Below are 17,331 nucleotides of genomic sequence, written 5' to 3' on the forward strand. Positions count from 1 at the left end.
TAATTACAAAGGACTGTATGTGTCATGATCTCTGCTTCCAAAAGATCAGGACTTGCCCGACTCCCTTGGAAGCAGACCCATAACCCCGGTTCCGAGTGCCAGCCAGTCCCAATTGGGACCTTTTGGACCCTGTCCTGGCGCCAGTGGCACCAGGCTCATAAAGATGCCCAGTCCCAGCGCTGGAAACGCCGGGCTCATAATGCTTGGGTGGACTTACCTGCAGCAGACCATGCTGCTTACTTACCTGCCAGTTGAACCCCTGATCCTCTTCTGTTTGGGACTACTTTTCCTGTTGGGTGGGGCAGGAGCCACTCCCTAGGTTCAGAACACTGGAACTCTTCTGGAAAGCAGGAACTCTTTTCTTATCTAGGCGTGGCTGTGGAAGGAGACACCTAAGCACTACAGGAGGCTATTTAAACCACACCCGATGGATGAATCTTGCTTTGCGTTATTCTGCATTCTCTGCAGCTGAACGCTCATCGTGTCTTCTGCTTCTGATCCTGGGCCTAAGGGAACAAAGGCTTACCATCCTGGAATCCAGTCTTCAGCAGCACCTGTAAAGACAAAGAAAGAACAGGTTAGCACTACGGTCTTCAGTGGCAGCGCATCTCTTACCTGGTCCATCGGCTGTCACCAACGCCTCGCGCTGCATTCCGGCATCTGAAAGACAAAGGCTTACCTACTCTTCGCATGCTCCGGAGGTCTTCGCACTGCATTCCGGCATCTGAAAGACAAAAGCTTACCAGCTCTTCGCACGCTCCGGAGGCCTTCGGCGCTGCATCCCGCATCTGAAAGACAAAAGAAGGTGCGTTTAAAGACATTGGGCAACTTTATTACTCACGTGCCATTACTCCTTCCCACGCCGAATCCAGTGGGTATTCCAGCACCCTTCAGCTTCTCTAAAGCTCCGAACTTGTACCTGCAAGATAAAAGGGACAGTTAGTGCGCATCGTGAAGCAGGCTACAAGCGCTTACTTACGTGCTTCCAGGCGCTTCCATTCCTCACGCGGGTTCGATCCTCAACTCTCATCAGCCCGCCATCCGCCATCGCCGGAACCCTGCAAAACAAGAGATATCATTACAAAAGACTTTTAAGACATTTGAAGTGCCCAGAACTTACCGTTCGTGCAGTTAACGACGGACAGCAGTCCTCTGAGGTCAAGAGGCCTGCACCCTTATCCAATGAAGAAACTGGTTACTGCACCCTGCCCCGAGGCAGATGGAGAGCTCGGCGTTCACTTACCTAAGACATCTTACTCTTCGAGTCAGACATACAGTGCACAGAGGTCCAGCCCAAAGAGCCAACCGTGTGTTACACATCACCTTTGAAGATACGGCATTCACCCAGTCAAGACCGGCGCCTCTGCGGGAATCAGGTGAGCGTTACAGAACGCAAAGCCTATCGCAAAACTCCCACCCAGGCGCTATGGAAACCTCGGATACCGACCAGCTAGCCCAGTTACTTGGGGAACTAAGAGCAGAAGTGCATGCAACCCGTCAGGAAACGAATGCTCTAAGAAGGGAACTGATTATTTCCAAGGAGCGAACAGACGATCTCGCTAGACAATTGCTACAGTCACAAGCCGGACAAACTCCGTTACCCGCATCAGGGGCAAATCTTCCTTCAACATCCTCTACGAACCCAATGCAGATCAACCTACCTGGGAATGTACCTCTGGCTCCGCCTGAACGATTTTCTGGTGACCCAAAGAGGTTTGCAGTATTTATTAATCAGTGCCGGTTGCACTTCTTATGCCGGCCAGCAGCCTTTCCAACTGATCAAGCTAAGGTAGCTTTCGTGCTTTCGTACCTTAGTGGCAATGCGGCAGACTGGTCGATCCCTCTAGTTAATCAAGATGATCTGGTTCTCCATGATTTTCAAGCTTTTCAGCTCAGTATGGAAAAACTGTTTGCAAGACATTCACAGGGGCAGGCCTTGGACAATGAGCTCCTTTCATTGCGACAGGGTAATCAAGACCTTTTGGCTTATATTGCGTCTTTCAACAGACTGATAGTGGAAACTCGATGGCCTGAGGACAAAAGGATTACGCTGTTTTATAGAGGTCTACGTGGAGAGCTCAAAGATGTGTTAGCCCAAGTAGTGAGTCCCCCGCAAGACTGTTCGGAGTATATTGACTTAGTCGTTCAAATTGACCACAGACTGCAGAACAGGAAGGCAGTAGGAGCTGCAGTTACCAGGGTCACAAACTCTGAGCAGGGAAACGACCTCGCCCGACAAGAATAGAGGTCCTCTTGCCGAGCGTTAAAACCAGTTCCGTGACCTCGCATTTCGTGATACCTATGGTCCTCATTAGCCCTGAACATCCGGATCGATTACATGTGATTGAAGCTTACGTCGACAGCGGTGCCATCGGCAATTATGTGGATCATGAAATGGTTTTGAGGATAAATCTGACTCTTTGTCCAAAGGCTGTAAAGGACGTCATTACTACGGTGGATGGTACGGAGATAGCCTCCGGACCAGTAACGCATACCACCCAAGAAGTGACGCTAGTAAGTCAAGATGGACACCATGAGAAGATCGTGTTCGATGTGATCAAGGCCCCTCAGTTCCAGATTATTCTAGGAATTCCTTGGTTAGAGAAGCACAATCCTCAGATCGATTGGCGAGCAAGAACGGTTCAGTTTCCAGAATGTGTCTCTACTTGTCACCCTCGACCTGGTGTTGCACTGGCAGCAATTTCCTCGGAGGCTCCCCAGTTACCTCCTGAATACCTAGAATTCCAAGATGTTTTCCGGAAGGATCAGGCTAACTCTCTACCTCCTCATAGGTCTTATGACTGCCAAATAGACCTGATACCTGGATCTACTCCTCCTTGTAGTAGAATTTATGCCCTCACCGAGCCTGAGAATCTTCACCTCCGACAATACCTGGATCAATACCTAGCGAATGGGTTTATTCGTCCTTCCAAGTCCCCTGCTTCCTCAGCTTTGTTCTTCGTTCCAAAAAAAGAAGGAGACCTTAGAACTTGTATAGATTATCGCGCCCTGAACCAGATCACCGTTAAGAATAGATATCCGTTACCTTTGATCCCTGAACTCCTGGACCAAGTCAGAAAAGCATGCATATATACAAAGCTGGATCTTATAGGAGCCTACCACTTGGTACGAGTAAAAGAGGGCGATGAATGGAAGACGGCCTTCCGCACCAAGTATGGGCTATTTGAATATCAGGTCATGCCCTTCGGACTTTGCAATGCCCTGGCCGCCTTTCAATATTTTATGAACGATGTCCTCAGAGAGCTCATAGATGTGTGTGTTGTTGTTTACATTGACGACATCCTCGTTTATTCTTCATCGGAAACTGAACATCGGAAACACGTGAAAATGGTCCTCGAGAGATTGCGTCAACACAAACTTTTCGCTAAGTTGGAAAAATGTGTTTTCAACGTGACTGAAGTTGAATTCTTGGGATTCATATTATCACCTAGCGGAGTGCGTATGGATTCAAAGAAGGTCGATGCAATTCTCAAATGGCCATCGCCATCCTCCGTAAAAGGTGTTCAAAGCATGTTAGGCTTCGCTAACTTTTACCGCAGGTTTATCCCCGAATTCTCTCGAATAGTCCAGCCCATCACCGCCTTGTTAAAGAAAAACAAACGTTTTGAATGGTCTACCGAGGCGGAACAAGCTTTCCAGAATTTGAAGACTAGATTTATCCCTGCACCGATCTTAAAACATCCTCGCCCAGAACTCCCCTACATCGTTGAAACTGATGCTTCGAGCCTTGCCATGGGGGCAGTTCTATCACAAAAGGACCCAGTAACCAATCAGTTGCATCCCGTGGCATTTTGGTCCCGCAAATTCTCGCCTCCTGAAATCAATTACACTATTACTGATAAGGAACTTCTAGCTATCAAGTCTGCCTTTAAGGCTTGGCGGCATTATCTTCTGGGGGCCCGACACACCGTTACTGTGATTACAGATCACCGAAACCTGCAATATTTGAAAACCGCAAAAGCTCAATCCTCTAGGCAACTCCGTTGGGCACTATTCTTTGCCGAGTTTGACTTCATAATTACCTATCGACCTGGTACAAAAAACGGTAAAGCTGATGCCCTTTCTCGGATGGGAGTGGAAGAACATTTGATCAATCCTAAACCTGTACCTATCATTCCCGAACAAAGAATTCTAGGCGTAATCGCCACACAATCCATAGAGGAAGTTAAGGATAAAGCCAGGCTACTGGTAACTCCAGCAGACATACAGAATTGGCATCTGCAGGGAAAGGACTTTACGGTGAAGGACAACCTATTATATTTCCAAGAACGGTTATACCTGCCCAGCACAGATTTACAGAAAAAGGTAATCTCTTGTTATCACGATTCTTTAATGGAAGGACATCCCGGTATGACCAAGACCTCGGAAAAGATCAAGCGCTACTTCTGGTGGCCGTCTTGGAAAAAAGATATCAGAGACTTTATAATATCCTGTGGAGTATGCGCCCAAAACAAGAGTCAAAAGGAAAAACCAGCCGGCCTCTTACGCCCTATTGACATCCCGCCTCGCCCTTGGCATACGCTTTGTATGGACTTCATCACCGATCTACCTCCATGCTCCGGATACAATACGATCCTAGTAATCGTGGACCTATTCTCCAAGATGGCGCATTTCATTCCACTCAAAGGCTTACCAACAGCAGCAACTCTGGCTCGAGAATTTCTCGAAAACATCGTCCGACTGCACGGTTTTCCTTCAGTTCTAATTTCGGATCGAGGTAGTCAATTTATTTCTCATTTTTGGCGAAGTTGCTGTCGGTCGGCTCAAATTGATGTGAGACTTTCGACCAGCCACCACCCTCAAACCGACGGACAAACCGAGAGGACCAATCAAACTCTGGAACAGTATTTGCGCTGCATGCTACAACAAACTGAAAAAACTTGGAAAGATATCCTTTGGATAGCCGAATATGCCTACAATAACTCTGTCCACTCGGGAACTGGGAAGACCCCGTTTTTTCTTTTATACGGTAGTCACCCTCGAACCTCGGAGTTGGATCCACTCCAAGATCTTGGAACACCAGCAGTAGACCACCTGCATTCCACAATCACCCAAGCCTTTAAGGAAGCCGTTTCTCACCTTCAAAGGGCTAAAGAACAATACAAGAAAGGAGCAGACCAACATCGGAGGGAAGCCCCCCAATATCAAGTAGGAGATCAAGTCTGGTTATCCACCAAATATCTACCTCTAAAAGGACCACGCACATTCAACCCAAGATACCTTGGTCCCTATTCCATCACTACCATAGTAAATCCAGTAGCGGTCAAGTTGGACTTGCCCCCTCACATGAAGATACATCCGGTCTTCCACGTCTCTCTATTAAAACCCGTGCAACCTCAAACCCGACTAACTACATCTCCAAAACCTATTCTAGTTGATGGAGAACTCGAGTTTGAAGTCAAAAGCATCCTGGATTCCAAGATCTCCAAATCTAAACTATTTTACCTGATTGACTGGAAAGGCTACGGTCCCCAAGAAAGATCCTGGGAACCTGCAGAATATGTCCACGCGCCTCGTCTAATCAAAAGATTTCATCGAACATTTCCTAACAAGCCCAAACCCCCGGAGAAGCCCGGTTTGGGAGGGGCCTTGAGGGGGGGTGCTGTCATGATCTCTGCTTCCAAAAGATCAGGACTTGCCCGACTCCCTTGGAAGCAGACCCATAACCCCGGTTCCGAGTGCCAGCCAGTCCCAATTGGGACCTTTTGGACCCTGTCCTGGCGCCAGTGGCACCAGGCTCATAAAGATGCCCAGTCCCAGCGCTATAACGCCAGTCTCATAATGCTTGGGTGGACTTACCTGCAGCAGACCATGCTGCTTACTTACCTGCCAGTTGAACCCCTGATCCTCTTCTGTTTGGGACTACTTTTCCTGTTGTGTGGGGCAGGAGCCACTCCCTAGGTTCAGAACACTGGAACTCTTCTGGAAAGCAGGAACTCTTTTCTTATCTAGGCGTGGCTGTGGAAGGAGACACCTAAGCACTACAGGAGGCTATTTAAACCACACCCGATGGATGAATCTTGCTTTGCGTTATTCTGCATTCTCTGCAGCAGAACTCTCATCGTGTCTTCTGCTTCTGATCCTGGGCCTAAGGGAACAAAGGCTTACCATCCTGGAATCCAGTCTTCAGCAGCACCTGTAAAGACAAAGAAAGAACAGGTTAGCACTACGGTCTTCAGTGGCAGCGCATCTCTTACCTGGTCCATCGGCTGTCACCAACGCCTCGCGCTGCATTCCGGCATCTGAAAGACAAAGGCTTACCTACTCTTCGCATGCTCCGGAGGTCTTCGCACTGCATTCCGGCATCTGAAAGACAAAAGCTTACCAGCTCTTCGCACGCTCCGGAGGCCTTCGGCGCTGCATCCCGCATCTGAAAGACAAAAGAAGGTGCGTTTAAAGACATTCGGCAACTTTATTACTCACGTGCCATTACTCCTTCCCACGCCGAATCCAGTGGGTATTCCAGCACCCTTCAGCTTCTCTAAAGCTCCGAACTTGTACCTGCAAGATAAAAGGGACAGTTAGTGCGCATCGTGAAGCAGGCTACAAGCGCTTACTTACGTGCTTCCAGGCGCTTCTATTCCTCACGCGGGTTCGATCCTCAACTCTCATCAGCCCGCCATCCGCCATCGCCGGAAAACAAGAGATATCATTCCAAAAGACTTTTAAGACATTTGAAGTGCCCAGAACTTACCGTTCGTGCAGTTAACGACGGACAGCAGTCCTCTGAGGTCAAGAGGCCTGCACCCTTATCCAGTGAAGAAACTGGTTACGGCACCCTGCCCCGAGGCAGATGGAGAGCTCGGCGTTCACTTACCTAAGACATCTTACTCTTCGAGTCAGACATACAGTGCACAGAGGTCCAGCCCAAAGAGCCAACCGTGTGTTACACATCACCTTTGAAGATACGGCATTCACCCAGTCAAGACCGGCGCCGCTGCGGGAATCAGGTGAGCGTTACAGTATGTTTGAATAGGAACAACATTGACCCATAGTATATCCGCATTGTATCATCCCAATCTCAATCCATTCCATCTTTAAATTCAGATCCCTAGTATCGTTAGAATCCTTCTTGCTGATTTTTCTCATCTGTGTTACAAAACCATAACTCCTTAGTGATTTTGAGTAACTAAAGTAAATCCCAGAACGCAAACTAGAGTATCACACATGAAGAGTTATGAGCGGCCGTGAATAACTGATTCATGTGTGGCATCCTCTTTTTCATGGTCTTTAATATAGTATAATAAAACCTTTCTGTCATTTTTAAAACTGAATTCCTTTTCCATTTTTGCACCTATTTTGCAAAAACGCCCCTCACTAAAACCTCCTTAACTTCTTTGATTTTAAAGATAGAAACAAAATTTAAACTCTCACTGATACCCAAGACCCTTAGCTACATCCACAACTAAAAACACAGAACAGTGTATTTGACCTGTTTTTCTCCAATATTGCATAGTAAAAGTTTGCCGCGAATTTGCAGTTCTCAAAAGTTTACACGTGTCTTTTCCCCCTTCAAAGTGCTTCTTCCATCCCATTCTGATCTAAAGTGTGTACTATTATTTATATTATAGCTCATGTGTGTTAGGACCTGTTTAGTGGTGCTTTCCTAAGAATATTTCTCCATTTAAGCATTTTTGACCATTTTGACCATAATGCAGTATTTCACAAAGCCATTTTTCACCTGTCATTTTAAAAGAGTGCATTTCCAAAAATGATTTTCCCTCTTGTTTGGGAAGGGAAGATTGCCTATGAACTCTAGACCTTGTATTTCATTCCTGAATACCTGCTGATTACTTACATCTGTGTAGGACTGCTCATTAGTATTTAAAAAAAACTTTGCAGGGGGAATATTAACGTAAACGCTATCTGTTCACAACCCAAAACTGTTCTTTTTCCTGTGTTCTATTTGGCATCATTCTAAGTGAATTCAATTGCATTGCTTATTTCTGAATTGTATTGTCACTGTTAGGTGATTGCTGTCCCATATATATATATATACAGATATTAAACTTATGTGTGATTTGAATATTAAATAAATAAAATAAATATTTACCTTTACAAACTAGCCTGATTCCTGGTTCAGTGTGACCAGGGGGGTATTTTGAGACGGGTGTGATATGAGTGGTATTCAGAATATTGAATTTATAGACAAAAATAAATAAGGGTTTCATTGCGCACTATGTGCTAGGCGAGACCTGGGTGTGTGCCTGATTGAAATCCCTTACAATACAAGGTTTTTTGTTCAATGCACGGCAGTAAGGAAGTATGAAAAATACCACTATGAACCAATGACTTACAATTGTAATGTAGAAGCGTTATTACTTATTTACCAGGTTTCTAAACTTGGTTGTTAATTCACTAGACACATACCGGAGCATCTTGCACCTGGTTTGGGATAGTAGCACCTAGATCTTCTTTTCCTGTAGCAAGTCTGGTTGCTTTGTATCAGGCGCTTCCCCCAGTACTCATCTCTTTTAAATGTGTTTACATTGAAGCTATTTACTGCCAAAAGTCTAAGCATATAGGTATTTAGACTTCCCAAAAATTGAGTGATTTTCCATGTTTTAGTAATAAAATGTTAACCTCTTCATCTCCCAAAAAGTTAACTTAAGTAACTGTATTTAATTAGTTTCCATAGTGTCCATGCTGAGTTATTGCTTCCCAAATAAATCTGGTGTTTAGCTGGTTGGGGAATTGTGTTATATTCTGTATTGGCTTGTTTATTCCAATTTTAAAACACCAGAATGATTTCACTTATAGAGTATCATTAAATAACAAAGCACCGTCACAGTTTTCTAGTAATTGAACTAAGTGACACCGAAAAGTAGAGTCATATCTGTTCTCTTGTGCATGTACAAACTCTTGTTTGCTAAGGTAAAGTCATGAATCTACTACACTACGATTCAAACTTCTTTCATAAAGTAATGCAGAGCAACCAAGTGAGAAAAGTACCAATTTGTGTCAGTCAGGAACTGACATTCTAAGCTTGGTAACCTTGGCATTATTCTCAGTTCATGCAGATAATACAGGAAAGGGACACTATCAGATATATCAAAAGATTTTAGTTCTACCTCTTATCTGTTCTGTTTGTGGGAACCTTGTCTCTAACTTTGCTGCTTCAACTCTAGCCTGACGGAAATGACTACTTCTGTCCCACATTTACTGCCCATCACTTGGATGCCGGAGTTGGTGTCCAGATTACTCAATCACTGCCTGCTGATTTAGGGTCATAACCCCTAGGAACACAACCATGACACAACCCATGCAAATTAGACTGTATTCTTGTCTACTATTCCACCAATATTCCATTAGATGATGTCTCTGTTTCTGTAGCTACTAAAATAACCATTAAGTGTCAGATGCACCATGGGTTTCACTACAAAACTGTCAAGTGAGCAAGTATAATTGCACATATGAAACCCACAAGGGTGAATAGGTGAATGTATCACTAGTGTGCTATAATTGAGAACTAGTTTTTGAGTCTGGAAAGCTGTGGCTATTATGACAGTTCTTAATATTGTATACAGACGACATCCTCCCAACATCTATCCTCAAGACCCTCCCCACAGAATATCTCCTTCCCTACCTGGAGATCATCAACAGCTTCCTAACTCAAGGAACCTTCCCATCTACCCTAAAAACAGTACAAATCCTCCCTCTACTAAAGAAAGCCACCCTGGATCCCAGCAACCTATGTAACTATTGCCCCATCACCAATCATCCCTTCCTGGGTAAGATCATTGAGAAAGCGGTAGCACATCGACAATAACGATCTCCTCCAAATCTACCAATCCGGGTTCAGACACAGATGCAGCATGCAGACAGCAACCATAAAGGTGGTTGCTGACGAGCTCAACATCCTTAATGACAGCCACCCCTGCCACGCCTGCCTCCTTGTCCTACTCAACCTCTCGGCTGCTTTTGACACTGTAAACCACTGGGTGCTAACAGACACCCTACATTGGCGTATGGGGATCAGTAACCTTGTCTATGCTGGTTCAAGTCCTACCTCGCCAACCGCCAGCAGTTTGTTCAGATGGACTCATCTAAATCACCAATGCTATCCGTCACCTTTGAAGTCCCGCCGGGTTCCATCCTCTCCACAGTGATCTTCAGTCTATACATGGAGCTGCTGGGAGCCCTCATAGCCACACACAACATAGCCACACACATTATCCACACCCACCAATATGCCGATGATACGCAGATATGCCTCAAGATCGACTCAATCAAAGACATCCCCAGGCTCCAAACCTGCCTCTTGCTGATCCGGTCTTGGATGTCCAGTGCATTGTTAAGGATTGTAATCGGGCGTCACACTGCAGACAAGGACTCTTTCCCTTATTCTAGGATGTAGCGCTCAATTGGAATACTTTTTCTTTATTTCCTAGAATTTAGATTGAGCTGGCACTCAACTCGTCTCACATCCCCTTTTACAAATATCCCGGGTCACAATGGACCGTGAACCGGGCCGGTTGGTGAGAATATAATATTTATTTATTTAAAATTCAAAGAAAATCACACAATTTTAATATTGGGCAGCAATCACCAATGGGGTGATAATTACAATGTAAACTGATGAAATACACTTGGTTGACCTTCTACTAAAACATATCCAAAGCACAGATGAATAGGAGCAATTTTACTGTTCGATTAGATAGCACCCGAGTTAAGGTTTCCCCCTGCAATGCTCCCTCAAACCCCAAGTAATCGACTTTTGAGTGGATAGAAAGGAGCAGCCAGGGGTCAGGGATACTAGGCAGCAAACAGAATTAAAATCCGACCTTCCCTCATGAATGGGAGGCAAAACCTTTGCTATTGCATAAATTACACTCGGAATTGGTAAATAATTAATTTACATGTGCAGTTGAATAAATGAGATAAATATGAGTTCTAACAGTATCAGGGATGGAAGAACACTAGCAACTACAAGGCAAGGTAGCAACAAAGGGCATACAGTTCAAAAATGAACTTGAAAGTAAGAACACAGTGCAGCCAAAATCATGCGTTGGGAAGTTTATTTTTCCTCTTTTTACAGTTTTAAATGTCAAAACAGTTTGGAACAAAAACGGGTGAAATAGACAGAATCGAAATGCGATTTTTAGGCTGGGCGATAGATGCACATCACAGGGATAATAGGAATGTGAAAGAGGGACTCTAGCTGAGTAACTCTATGAGTCTTTCAATGTGAAAGGAAATTCGGTTTTGGGAAAATAAAAGCTGTTAACAGACAATCGGTTGGAAAGAAAGGACAAGTGCTACTGCCACTATATCTTTGTAACTAGATTATCAAGAAGATAATGCTGTCCATGAAACATGTTAATCGGCCATCTTAACCCCCTTCATGCCGTGTGCTTCTTTATGTGGAAATTAATTAATTTACTCCAAATATGACAAAGGACTTATACAACAGACTAAAGGGATAGGAAAGAATGGCACCAATACATGCAATTAAGGACAGGATACACAGAGGATTCAGACTATCTTAAACAAGTTATCAGGGTATGGATGGGATTACTTAGGGAGTGGAACCAAGACAAGGTATCAAGATAGGGTAGGCTATGTGTTTTTATGGGATGGGGAGATACTCACAATCAGCGCTGGTGTTTGGGATGTGGGACAGCCAATCGGGTTTCTGGGCTCAAGGGATCTGGTCACGGCACCATGGCAGGACTCTCCTAGCAGAAAACAGCTGGGCCTGTCTGGTTACAGCACAGCAGCATGCAGGTAGTGGGGCAAAAAAAATGGTCTGGTCACAGGATACTCTCGAAAAGGGTACCCCAGCTTTTCCCCCTTTCTCCCTGAGTTAGTGGGATTTTGGTATGGGGTTTAGTTCTGAAGCGTGGTTCTGCCTGGATAGGGTCGGCTATGCTCTGGCCTGGCAGTGGATCTGGATTCTGCAGGATGAAGATTAAATGTCTGGATACGCAGCAGCTGGAAAATTCAGAAGAGTGTGTGTCCTCTGTCTCTGTGAGCTTCCCCTTTTTATAAGGCGAGTGACATCACAGGATTTACTGTGGGGCAGAACTAAGTTAGACCTACCCCTAAGATAGGTCAGCCAATGCCCTGTCGCCTCCCTGAAAGCAGATTGGGCTGGAGGAGGGGAGTGAGTTTTATGGGGCGTGTTTTTATGAGGTACAGAGCCACCCCCCAGTCATTTTTGCCAAAAAACAGTTAGGCCATAAATCACACATTTTTACAGTGTTGTGGCACGTTTGCAAATGACATAGGCAAATGACATATCCAACACAGAACATGGCAGTCCAACTCCCAGGTTTGTACAACATTGTTTAACCCTTCTATAATCTTTTGTGATTTTTGGTGGAAAATATTTCACTTACAATTCTATAACTTTATACATGTATACATATTATCATAAGGCATGTTAGTAATGAATTTCAAAATGGCACCATATACACTTTCCTCAGAATATACAATTTTCCATCATTTCCATCCCCAACATGCTAGTGAAGGCTACCACGTCTTAATTTAAAGCCACAAAAATTGCATTCAAACTGTAAATCTCTCGCATTACAGCCTTAAAGTTTATTAATTAAAATAGTCTTTTGAGCCAGATGGCCAGCATTGTCTCCCAAATAAGGGCATAATCTCCAAGACTGCTCTGGAGTTGACTGTGAAGCTCCCCAGTTGAAGTTGAGGGGAGGTGTTATTTGCAATTTCACACCTAAGTGTCCTGGAAATCTATATGCCGGGCCAATAGCACAGTGAGTAGAGCGCTCGCTTTGACATCTGTGCAGAGCCTGCTGCTTCAGTTTCGAATCGCGGCATGGCCAACCTCAGCCTTTCATCCTTCTCAGGTCGATAAATGAGCCCCACACACCGTGGGTAATAATAAGCAGCGCTCAGATGCCTGAGGGTTCGTAGCGCTATATAAATGCTAAATTATTATTATTATTATTATTATTATTATTATCTCAGGATCAAGCCCAGACACAAAGTCTGATGAGCGTGTGAGGTGCTTCCTCTTGGTCCATTCATAGTTTTCAAGGAGCTGGACGCTTTGGGGGAAGGCAAATCCTGTTCCCAGCAAGCAAATGTCCTTTGAAGCAAAGCTGGAAAAGCTGTTCTGTGCCTTCCACAGTAAATGCACTTATTTATATACTTATTTTTTTTTCTGAATCAGGAGCAAGTCTGTTGAAATAAAACATCCCATATATGTTTTCAAACAAACCCCCCCCCCCTTACATTTCTAGGCAAGGACGGGGCCTTATTCAACATTACATTTTTAAAACAGACATTTTTCTTGTTTGCAAAAGCAACCCTTTTTACACATGGTGAATTTTCCCTTTTCTGTCACCTCCCAATGCAGTTTTCTCTTCCATCTATATTCTAACCATTGTTTGCAGCCCTAGCCAGTTTCTCTTACACAGCAATCTGTTCAAGGCAAAGGTCCACTGATCCTACATAGGCACAGAAGAATAGGGCTTCTTTTGAAAAGTTCAGCTATGATATTTTTTTTGCAAAGTGGGGCCTCTTTCTCGTACGATTGGGAGTAAAGTTGTTTGTGATTACACAGACTTTGCCTGACACACCCTGTCATTCAGTGGGAAATGCTTTCTTTTGCTGGAGCACAACCTGAATATGGCTGGGCATGGCTGGGTCTCACTGGATCAGGACTGTGTGTTGTTGAAAAGATGAAAAAGGGCATCAGGCTCCATCATTTTAATGCAAAATATTTCTTTTATCATTTGGAAATTTTGAGTTAGCAGCAAAGCAGCACTGCTTTTCAATTCTCTTCTTTGGTGCACTTCAGGAAACACACTGGCAGCCTTTCTCGGTGTGTTCCCTGTTCCATCTTGCCCAATAGGTGCTTGGCAAAGACAGCACAGCCATCATTTTTATAGCTGCAAACGCAGTTTTGATGCAAGGTAATGGGGCTCAAATGAGCCAGAGCTGCCATTTTGCTGGTAACTGCTGAAGTCCAGATTGGTGATGGAGGGGAATTCTGCTGGGTGGGTAAATGTATCCTACAGCATACTTGAAGCTCAATCCATCCAAGACCGAATTCCTACTGCTCACCAACAATACCGAACAACCAGACATACAGACCTGGCTAACAACCATGAACTGTGAGGGCTTCACACATGAGCTCACCTCCTAAGCGGTTCCTCAGTTCCTCTGTTTCCACATCGACAAATACCGCTCCTTCAAGACACACATAGCTAAGAAAACTCAGAAAGCTTGGTATCAGCTCACTCTCCTGCGGAAAGTCAAGCCCTTCCTGTCCAAACAGCTTTAGATCTACCATGCACTGGTACTATCCCACCTGGATGGGGGCAATGCACTCTCAAAGGCCTCCCGTCGTCCCCCCTTATGCCCCTGAGAAGTGCCCTACACACCACTGCATGCATTATCAAGGGTCTACATAGATACGACCACGTCATCCAGGCCCTAATCGTCCTTCACTGGCTTACACTGCACATACAAATCACCTTAAGGTCTTGCTGCATCATCTATAGCGCAGTCACACTCAAGTCACCCAGCTATGTCATGGAGAAACTCAGCATCTCCAGCTGACAGCACACCACCAGAAGCCAGGACATGTGCAGACTTTAAATCCACTGCTGAAAAAAGGAAAGGACCAGAAAACAAACCTTCGCTGCCTACCCACAAGACTATGGAACCTCCTTCCCGTCAGCATCAAGCTGGGTTCGTGCTCAATAAATATTGTAATAATAATAATAACAGTTCTTGGAATCAAAAAGGAAACCTCTATCTGTTGGCTCCATCTGTAATTCCATCTATCTGGCCCAGAGAAGCAACACTAAAGGGGACAATTGATGGCTGTTACATCAGCTGAAGTTCACACTTTTTTCTGCACCCATGGATGTAGGGAACAGGGCAGCAAATCCATTAGCCTGGCAGAAAGAAGCATTCTAGGAGCTCAAACAATGGTACAGAAGGCCATTGACAGTCACAACCTCTATTTTCTGAAATGACACCTAATCAATCTATTCTGTGCATTTAAACCATCACCTGCAATTACGCAGCACTTATCCTATCATGTATATATTTATTTAGAATTTGTAAAGCGTGCTACAGCCCAAAGGCATTGAGGCACTGTTGTATGAGATTGTCTTGGTTACAAAATAAGAAGGCTTGGTTCAGGGTTGTTGCTCAGGGTTACATAGAGCAGGCAGCCTGACAATGAGAATTACTTGGTGTACATAGGCATATTGTTCAGTAGGTTCAGTAGGAAAGCATCTCTGGTAAATACATTTAATCTAACAATGAATAAAGTCAAAATACATACATAGGTGGTTACAGATTTAAAGTATCATACAGTAACATCAGCCATAGTTAGAATTGCCATGTTATACAAATAGCATAGTTTTTATCGCTTTGCGAAAGGCTAAATGGGAGTCAATCCTCCTAATGTGAGGTGGTAGAGTGTTCCAATGGGTTGCGGACATGGTAGGGAAGCTAGTGCCTCCAGCTCGAACTCTCTGGGTTTTAGGGGTGTCAATTCGATTGGTGTAGGCCGATCTGATGGCTGACATTGGCTTGGCTATACTTTGAACAAGAAAGAGAGGTGCCAGATTATGGACACATTTATGCGTAAGGGCAAGAGATTTGAAGACAATCCTCTCTTTAACAGGAAGCCAATGAACCTGCTTCCTGGTCTCCGAGATATGGTCCCTTTTGGAAATACCAGTGACAGCTCTAAGGGCATTGGTTTGTACCGTTTGGAGGTTGGAGATATTTTTGCCAGAGGTCCCTACAAAGAGGGCATTGCAATAGTCCAATTGGGATCCAATTTTTGCTCTTGCAATGGTGAGACAGTTCTGTTTTGAGAAAAAGGGTCTTGCTGCATTGAGCAGTTTAGAATGGTATGCTGAGGTGGAAGCAATGGCGTTGACCAGCCTGTTCATAGTGAGGTTGGCATCTAAAAAAAACACAGTGATCAGTATGTTATCAATCATGAAATAACTGTATTGTTTGTCCAGTCTTCCAAGTGTGGCAGGTGATCCAATAAGCAGAAGTTTGGTTTTCTCACTATTGAGGCATACTTTTATTTTTGTGCTAACACCAATATGTATACATAGCTATGTTCTTGCTCTGTGTGTATTCTATCACTTTCTTTTCACTGTCCTCAAGGACAGTCTTGCTGACTAAACCTTAAGAGCAACTCCATTCTGCTAACCTCACCTACCAACTCTATTTTCTCTGCTCCCCTTTCCCTCAATATATACACTTTCTTGCCTTGTCAGGACCTGGAATGCAGCCTTTGGGTTTATCTGTGAGTACCCCTGCTCTGACTGACCGATCACCTTGCTGTCCACGCTCTCCCTCTGTGATGCCTCCTGCCGTTATGGCAAACAATGCTGGGTTTAGTCTTAGCTGTGAGCATACCCTGAGCCCCTTCATCGGCCCACTTTCCCCCTCTGTGTGTTCTCGCTCTCTGTCAGGACCCAGAATGCTATCATTGACTTGGATGTGAACGCCATCTGACCACGCTCCTCATTCCCAACATTTGGGAAAATAATTGAATATTGCAAAACTCCAATAAAAATGTGAATATGCTGCAGATCTGTGCACTCGTGTCCTCCTTGATTCTGCTTCAGAATTTTAAATATTTGTGGAAGAGGAGGGGTGTGACAAGAACTTAGCTATGTGACATATTTTTCAGCATTGTGACTTTGCGGGTAAAGAAACTGCCACACAGAAAGTACCCTGCCTCTGCCACATAAACATTGCATTTCAACATTTTAATTGAGCGCTGTTGTTTTTTTCATACTCTTCTCCGGTGCAAGGACGGCATACAACATTTATCTGTTTTCTTCCCTTTTTCCGGAGTTGGACTTGCAAAAGGAAATACCTTTTCAGCTTTCCAAAAGGAGAACAATATCCGATGACAGCAAAATGTTCATAATCTTAAAAAAAGGGAAGCTGATTGTGGGAGCTGTTAGCGCAGCAATGATGTCCGGCATCCGGACTCTGAGGACAGACTTATTAAACCTCTTACCTTTTAGCCAACAAAGGCATATTTGAGACAAACACTTGATCGAATCTGTCAATGTGTAAGCAGCACAGATCAGCAGTGCAGTACATATGAGCGACTGCATAGAAGTGGGAGGTAGAGGAGATTCACATCCTGCTGTGCCTACTGACGTTATCAATACTTCCTTTTGGGCCCCTCAACCTTTGGACCTCTGATTGATAACAAAACAATGACACACAAAGGTTGAATTTAATACACATGAACACTTTACAAAAATGCTTGGCCGCTGCTGCTCCATGTTCAACTTGATTTTGAGAATACAGTGCTGTCCTTCATGTGCTGAAATC

The sequence above is a fragment of the Ambystoma mexicanum genome, chromosome 4q (genome assembly GCF_040938575.1).
Source record: "Ambystoma mexicanum isolate Mex_15411 chromosome 4q, UKY_AmexF1_1, whole genome shotgun sequence".
Lineage (NCBI taxonomy): Eukaryota > Metazoa > Chordata > Amphibia > Caudata > Ambystomatidae > Ambystoma > Ambystoma mexicanum.